Here is a 7930-nt window from a genome sequence, read left to right on the forward strand (position 1 = left end):
ACAGGAACCAAACATCACTTTCCCGCAGTAGAGCAGACACTGGAGAACTTGAGGTCTTTGTGGGTGAAGGACTTCCCAAGGCTGAACCCGGGTGCTGTCCATTCCTATCACAGAACCATGGCGAGGCCAGACTCCTCCTCCCCTCCCCACAGGCAGGTGTGGAGAGAAGCTTTGTGCCTATGCTTACCATCTGTTCCCTTAGAGGAAAAGGAGACCGGAAAGGGACAAGACTGTGCGTGTTCGGTTTCTTCCCAGTAATTTACCCATGGGGTAACCCGCCTCACACTCGGGAGGCTGGAGGGAGGCTGTTATTGTAATGGGGATCACACCAGAGGGAGAGCATCACACCAGAGGAAGGAGAGTATCACACCAGAGGGAGAGCATCACACAGAGAGAGAGCATCACACCAGAGGGAGAGCATCACACCAGAGGAGGGAGAGCATCACACCAGAGGGAGAGCATCACACAGAGGGAGAGCATCACACCAGAGGGAGAGCATCACACCAGAGGGAGAGCATCACACCAGAGGAGGGAGAGCATCACACCAGAGGAGGGAGAGCATCACACCAGAGGAGGGAGAGCATCACACCAGAGGAGGGAGAGCATCACACCAGAGGAGAGAGAGCATCACACCAGAGGGAGAGCATCACCCCAGAGGGAGAGCATCACACCAGAGGAGGGAGAGCATCACGCCAGAGAAGGGAGAGCATCACACCAGAGGGAGAGCATCACACCAGAGGGAGAGCATCACACCAGAGGAGGGAGAGCATCACACCAGAGGGAGAGCATCACACCAGAGGGAGAGCATCACACCAGAGGAGGGAGAGCATCACACCAGAGGAGGGAGAGCATCACACCAGAGGGAGAGCATCACCCCAGAGGGAGAGCATCACACCAGAGGAGGGAGAGCATCACGCCAGAGAAGGGAGAGCATCACACCAGAGGAGGGAGAGCATCACCCCAGAGGGAGAGCATCACACCAGAGGGAGGGAGAGCATCACACCAGAGGAGGGAGAGCATCACACCAGAGGAGGGAGAGCATCACACCAGAGAAGGGAGAGCATCACACCAGAAGAGGGAGAGCATCACACCAGAGGGAGAGCATCACACCAGAGAAGGGAGAGCATCACACCAGAGAAGGGAGAGCATCATACCAGAGGAGGGAGAGCATCACACCAGAGGGAGAGCATCACACCAGAGGAGGGAGAGCATCACACCAGAGGAGGGAGAGCATCACACCAGAGGAGGGAGAGCATCACACCAGAGGAGGGAGAGCATCACACCAGAGGAGGGAGAGCATCACACCAGAGGAGGGAGAGCATCACACAGAGGGAGAGCATCACACCAGAGGGAGAGCATCACACCAGAGGAGGGAGAGCATCACACCAGAGGAGGGAGAGCATCACACCAGAGGAGGGAGAGCATCACACCAGAGGGAGAGCATCACACAGAGGGAGAGCATCACACAGAGGGAGAGCATCACACCAGAGGGAGAGCATCACACCAGAGGAGGGAGAGCATCACCCCAGAGGGAGAGCATCACACCAGAGGAGGGAGAGCATCACACCAGAGGAGGGAGAGCATCACACCAGAGGGAGAGCATCACACCAGAGGAGGGAGAGCATCACACCAGAGGGAGAGCATCACACCAGAGAAGGGAGAGCTTCACACCAGAGGAGAGAGAGCATCACACCAGAGGAGAGAGAGCATCACACCAGAGGAGGGAGAGCATCACACCAGAGGGAGAGCATCACACCAGAGGAGAGAGAGCATCACACCAGAGGAGAGAGAGCATCACACCAGAGGAGGGAGAGCACCACACCAGAAGGAGAGCATCACACCAGAGGAGGGAGAGCATCACACCAGAGGAGGGAGAGCATCACACCAGAGGGAGAGCATCACACAGAGGGAGAGCATCACACAGAGGGAGAGCATCACACCAGAGGGAGAGCATCACACCAGAGGAGGGAGAGCATCACACCAGAGGGAGAGCATCACACAGAAGGAGAGCATCACACAGAGGGAGAGCATCACACCAGAGGAAGGAGAGCATCACACCAGAGGGAGAGCATCACACAGAGGGAGAGCATCACACCAGAGAAGGGAGAGCATCACACAGAGGGAGAGCATCACACCAGAGGGAGAGCATCACACAGAAGGAGAGCATCACACAGAGGGAGAGCATCACACCAGAGGAAGGAGAGCATCACACCAGAGGGAGAGCATCATACCAGATGAGGGAGAGCATCACACCAGAGGGAGAGCATCACTCAGAAAGCAGAGTGTCTCTCACAAACATAACAGCGTTGAAGTAGGCATTTTCCATTCCTCAGCTTCGCTTCCCACCCCTTCAGCCTCTGTCCTGCCCCTTGAGCATCCTCAGCTGAGCCAGAAAAAAGAGTTACATGGTGAACAGACTTGGTTCCAGGAGACTGGGTCCTGGCAGGGCCTAAGAGAGTCAGTTCTCCACATCCTCCTTTCCTGCCTGTAGCCTGAGGTGCGGGCAAGATGGCTCCTCCTTGCAGACACCGGTCCTGTGACTGGGATCCAGCTCCTCTCCCAGCACCCTCCTCTCTCTTAGACAGTCCACCCCACTCCTCGGCTGTATTTTTTCCACGGGCCCTCAGACTTACGGAAGTCTTAGCCACACGAAAACAGCATCCTCGCCTGTCCCTCGGCCTTTCGAGCATGTCCTCCATTTTCTCTGTACTTCCCTTTCTATAGCAAAAATCTACTTCCAAAACTTGCCTAAGCCGGGTGGTGGTGGCGTGCGCCTTTAATCCCAGCACTCGAGAGGCAGAGCCAGGCAGATCTCTGTGAGTTCAAGGTCAGCCTGGTCTACAAAGCGAGATTCAGGACAGGCACCAAAACTACACTGAGAAACCCTGTCTCGAAAAACAACAACAACAAAAAAACCCAACCTTGCCTAAATACAAGACTGGAACCCCGTCTCTCTGGTGGCAGTGAGGCGAAGCAGGATGAAGTGCTGGACGCAAAGGCAGACGCTGTGGGCCCCAACTCGTTTGTGGCAGATCCACAAGTTCATTTCTCAGGAGCAGGAGCGGAAATGGAGCCCGGGAAAGGCAAGAGGGAGGAGAGGTGACGCGGAAGCCCAAACACAGATGGGAACACACTGTTAAGTTGGGGGATACTGCAAAAAGCCCTGTAGCAGGAACTGAAACAATTTCAGAAAAACAAGACGAGAGGATCTCAAAGGTTCCCAGAGCAAAGAAATCCCATTTAAGGAAGAGAACATCACACACTACATACCATTACCTACTCGTATCAAATTCTCACTCTGTACCACCTATCTGAGGGCCTGGCTCTCCCCTCTCACTCCCCAAACCTGTCCCATCGACTCAGCCTTCCCATGTCCCCATGTGGCTCCTCTGTTGTGTCGAGTAATCTTCATTCACAGGAAGTTCCAATGGGCATTTTGTGTGCTGACTTTCCGGCATTGATGCACACAAGGAGCATGCTTGCTTTTAAGAAACCCATTTCCTTTATTCTCCTGACAGGGCACTTTCTTGCTTATCTCTCTGCCTCTGGAAGCTCATTTTCTCCTGGCGGCCGTTTCTGTCCCCCCACCCCACCCCACCCCGTGTTTGTGCAACAGTCTCCCCGCAATGAATGATTAGACAGCGTGTTCACTTACTTACTCAGTAAACTTTTACTGAGCATCTATTATGTGATGGGTACCATTCCAGACGCTGAGAATTCACCAAGAAACACTCCAACCGACAATAAATGCCCTGCTGTGAGGGAACTTGAATGCTAATGGAGAAGGCAGGGTGACTAGGTAGCCTGTGTGTGAGGTGGGGATCAAAGCTAAGAGGAGAAACAATTTGGAGTGAGAGAATGTGGAGAATGTTAGGTCAGGGAGGGCAGAGTTCCAACGAGAGTAAGGAACTGGTTTTTGGCTTCTGGGTAATGATGACCTCACAGAATGAGTTTGGAAGTCATCATCTTGTTGCATGGTTTGGGAGAGTTGGACAAGCGTGGTTGTTAATTCTTTAAATGTTCTGGAGAATTTACAAATGCAGCCACCTGGTCCTGAGATTTCTTCACAGTGAGGTTTGTCTGTGTTGGCTCAGTTTCCTGATGTAGATCTCTCAGGGCTTTCTCTCTCATGGGAGTCGGGTGACCTACTCGTTTCTAGAGGCTGCCACCCTATCCAAGCTGTCTGAACCGCTGGCATGCCGCTGTCTTATCTGTCCCCTGTGAGTCTGTTTGTTTCTGTGAGGTTGGCAGTGACATGCCTCTTCCGCTCGTCTGAACTTTCTCTTTTTCTTCACCAGGCTGCCTAAGGGGTTGTCTGTTTTTGAAGTGGACCTGGTGGCAGAGCCTGCTGCAAAGACATCACCTGACAGCGGCTGGCATCACTGAGAGCGTTCTGTGCTCCACCTGGATGCTAAGCGGACCAGCTGTCGCTACTATCACTGGCCTCGTTTGCTAGATGAGGGAATGAGGGAATAGAGAGGGGAGGGTTAGAGCCCGCCATCATCACGGAGGGCGCCGGCAGCCTGACTCCAAGGCCCGCTTCACCTCTGCACTTTGACCCTGCGATCTGTGAGCTCGGTGAGTGAGATTATGAACCCGACAAAGGAGGAGACAAAGACAAAGAAACCAGATCTGTCTCTCCTGTGCCCCAGTGGGGTACTTTTCTCCTGGAGAAGTGTGTGAGAAACGTGTTACTTCCAGCTTGGCAGAGCAAATGGTGCAATGATTTTACAGCCTAATTTTACTCCCCAGCTGGTTCCAAGATATTAATAACTAAGTCTGGGCTAACCCTCTTACATTTCAGGTTTCTTAAAAATCCACAGCTATCTTCCAATAGATGCCATTTTGTTAAATGTTTTCTTCCCCTGGCAATTTTTTTTTTTGCTTTCTGAAGAAACAAAGTATGTTTAGACAGCATGCTATCCAGTGCTTTTGGTTTCTTTGTTTTCAGACCACCAAAAATGCTGCTTAAGAAGGGCCTTCGACCATTTCATCATTTCCTCTCCTTAAACACTGAGTGGTCTTTGGCCGAGAAAAGTATCCAGATGCACCGTAGCTGAACTGACTTAGAAGCAAAACCCAGTGCTCCTGGAGAGGCCTTGGAAAAATGTGTCCTCAGCCAGAGCTGCAGCATGGGCTGATGCGGAAACGCAGCCGTGTGTGGCACACGGTAAGGACCCCGAGGGCTCCCAGACCCCCAAGGAGTGTTTTATCACTCGGCAGAAAGTCATCCCAGTTACTTCTTTATCCAGGGGGGTGGGATGGGGGGTGGGGAAGGGGGGGTGGGGATGGGATGGGGGTGGAGGAGGGGTGGGGAGAAGAGGGAAGTGGGACCAGAAACTTCTCTTGTCAGCTGGAGCTCTAAAAAGAAGGCGGAAGTGGGAGGTAAAAGGGACAGCTTCAAGCTCAGGCCTGTTAGAAGGGAAATGAGATTCAGTGAGACCCAAAGTGCTGACGTAGGGGAGGCTCCCGGCCTTGGAATGAGCCCCAAACCTCACCAGTTCCTTCAACAGGCCCATGAAGAGTGAGTTTTGTAACTGAATGAAGTCAACAGACTAAAGTGTGGTTCCCAACTAAAGTTCCTCAGCAGGGTGAGAATTAGTCTCCCCTTCTCCTTCCTCAGTCTCTTCGTCCCTTCCTTCCTTCCTTCCTTCCTTCCTTCCTTCCTTCCTTCCTTCCTTCCTTCCTTCCTTCCTTTCCTAGAAACACCAGGTGAGCCAGGCAGGAAGGTTAGAAGCAGCCGGCAATGAAATGCCATGGGTCACTTGCTGTGCTAATGATACACATAGGCTTCAGGTCAAGATCAAGTTGGTTGATTGGCAGTGGCTACCTGGAAGGCTGTGCTGAAAAGGATTCTGAGGTGCAGTATGTTGTAAAATGGTGTGTGGCAGCCTTGGCGGGTTTGAGCCAAGGTGAAAAGACAACCATGCCATGCAGACGTGACGGGCGGTGGCGTGGCACCGTGGAAAGTTACACCAGGCAGACATGGCATCCATGTGGAAAGTTTGATTATTAAAGGGGAGAGGAGATGGAAGAGAGAGAAAAAGAGGGGGAGAGAGAGAGAGAGAGAAAGAGAGGGAGAGAGAGAGAGAGAGAGAGAGAGAGAGAGAGAGAGAGAGAGAGAGAAAGAGAAAGAGAGAGAAAGAGAGAGAAAGTGGAGGTGTGTGCCGCCTCATGGAAAGAGAGAGATGGAGACAGGAAAGAAGAGAGAAAAGAGGGAGGAGTCTTCTCTTAAAGGGGACTTTACAGAAGATGGTGTGGTCAGGATGCTGGGTGGGTCCCCAAGGGGCGGGTCTGAATGCTAACATTCCCTAACATTGTGTGTCTTTTACAGTGGTGTGTAGACTTAGTCAGCATTGGACACAATTGTGGTGACTGTAACAGTGGCACATAACCTCAGAAACACCAAGCTATGCTGTGCTTCTGTCCTAGGACTAGAAAAATGGAGAACACGAAGGAATGTACCGTGTATAGGGCTGATAAGCGCAGGGCACAGTTAGGAGGAAGTGGAGGGAAGTTTAGGAAGGAGGGCCGGGCTTGGGCAGTGTTTGAAACTCTGCCAGGAATAGTGTAGACGACCCTGACTTGCTGGTACAACTTTCCCAGGGATGGCTTTGGCCTTGTTTTTAGGTGACCCTATTCATGAGCTCGGGCACTGAAACCTTCCCCAGGTCATTTTCTGAAACACCAGGGGTACCCGAGTGATGAGGAGACAGCTTTATAATCAGACTCGCCCCCCACCCCCAAGTCCAAACTCCAGCACCAAGATGCTCTGCCATCGAAGAAGCCTGTAGCCTCTCAAGGGCAGCAACTACCTGGAGATTCACAGTAAGCGCTGACTATAAGATAAAGGGCCTGGCTAGAGAACCTTTTGAAAGTGGTGGATATTCTTTTTTTTTTTTTTTTTTTTTTTGTTTGTTTGTTTTTCGAGACAGGGTTTCTCTGTGTAGCTTTGCGCCTTTCCTGGAACCAGCTCTGTAGACCAGGCTGGCCTCAAACTCACAGAGATCCGCCTGCCTCTGCCTCCCAGTGCTGGGATTAAAGGCATGTGCCACCACCGCCCGGCCAATATTCTTGACTTTAGGTTTTGAGGCGATCATCAATCCATAAATACCTCCTTCACCAACAGGAAAGGGAACAGAAAGAGACCTAAGGCCTGGTCCACCGGTGAGAGCAGCAGAGGACATACAGAAAACCATTGGTCAGGGCTGGGTGGCCCATTTGTCACCCAAGTTCCTGGAAGTGCCTGAGCATCCAAGGAAGAGTAGCACCAGGGGGTTCCCCAGGCCTGGGTCTGAATTTGGGCTGCTCTCCTCACATCCTTCTCTGTGGGCTTTTGTGTTCTTCCGAGGAGAGAACTGTCATCCAGAGGAGGGGACAGGAGAGGGTCCAATTGCTTCTTACAGAAGTGCAGATAAACACCGAGTCTCTGCAGGTTCCTCTCCGGGAAACAGGACCCCTGTGCACGCCACATCTGCAGCCTCTTCACCATCCTCTGTGGAGGCTTCTGCCTGGAGTCCCAGCACTAGGCGGACTGAGGGAGGAGGAGCCCTTGAGCCCAGGAGTTGGAAGCCCAGCGTGGACCACATTGTCAGACCACCCCCATCCCAGATAAGTAGTTGAATAAACAAGCAAACAAACAAATGAAATACGGTGTCTTTTTGAAATAACCTGTGTGTGTTCTCCTGCATGCTTTAAATCTCCTCTAACATCGAATGATATTATGTTATATAACAAAACAATGTAAATGCTGTGTAAGTTCCTGTTCTTCTGTATGTGTTAGAGAAAGCAGACAAGAAAGAAGTCTGTGGCTATTCAGTGCAGAGGTGGCCGTGGTAGGTCTAACGATTTCTCCTACCCACAGCTGGTCGAGTCCTTGGGTTCCACATACGCAAGCTGACCCACAACTTTGGGAAGTGGTGTCAGCAGC

At 52.1% G+C, this 7930-nt stretch overlaps 1 long non-coding RNA gene across 2 annotated transcripts; it reads left to right on the top strand.

Moving 5' to 3' along the window:
• The first annotated feature begins 4215 nt into the window (after window positions 1-4215).
• Window positions 4216-7716, top strand: LOC128108885 (uncharacterized). 2 transcript variants are annotated; one of them, XR_008217613.1, is made up of 4 exons: window positions 4217-4578; window positions 4952-5170; window positions 6631-6828; window positions 7436-7716. It is a non-coding gene; the product is annotated as an uncharacterized LOC128108885 (long non-coding RNA). The 2 variants fall into 2 exon arrangements; XR_008217612.1 differs by lacking the exon at window positions 7436-7716 and having other exon boundaries at window positions 4216-4578; window positions 6631-6877.
• Window positions 7717-7930: the final 214 nt, after the last annotated feature.

The sequence above is a fragment of the Peromyscus californicus genome, unplaced genomic scaffold (genome assembly GCF_007827085.1).
Source record: "Peromyscus californicus insignis strain IS unplaced genomic scaffold, ASM782708v3 Scaffold_13__1_contigs__length_99412109, whole genome shotgun sequence".
Taxonomy (NCBI): domain Eukaryota; kingdom Metazoa; phylum Chordata; class Mammalia; order Rodentia; family Cricetidae; genus Peromyscus; species Peromyscus californicus.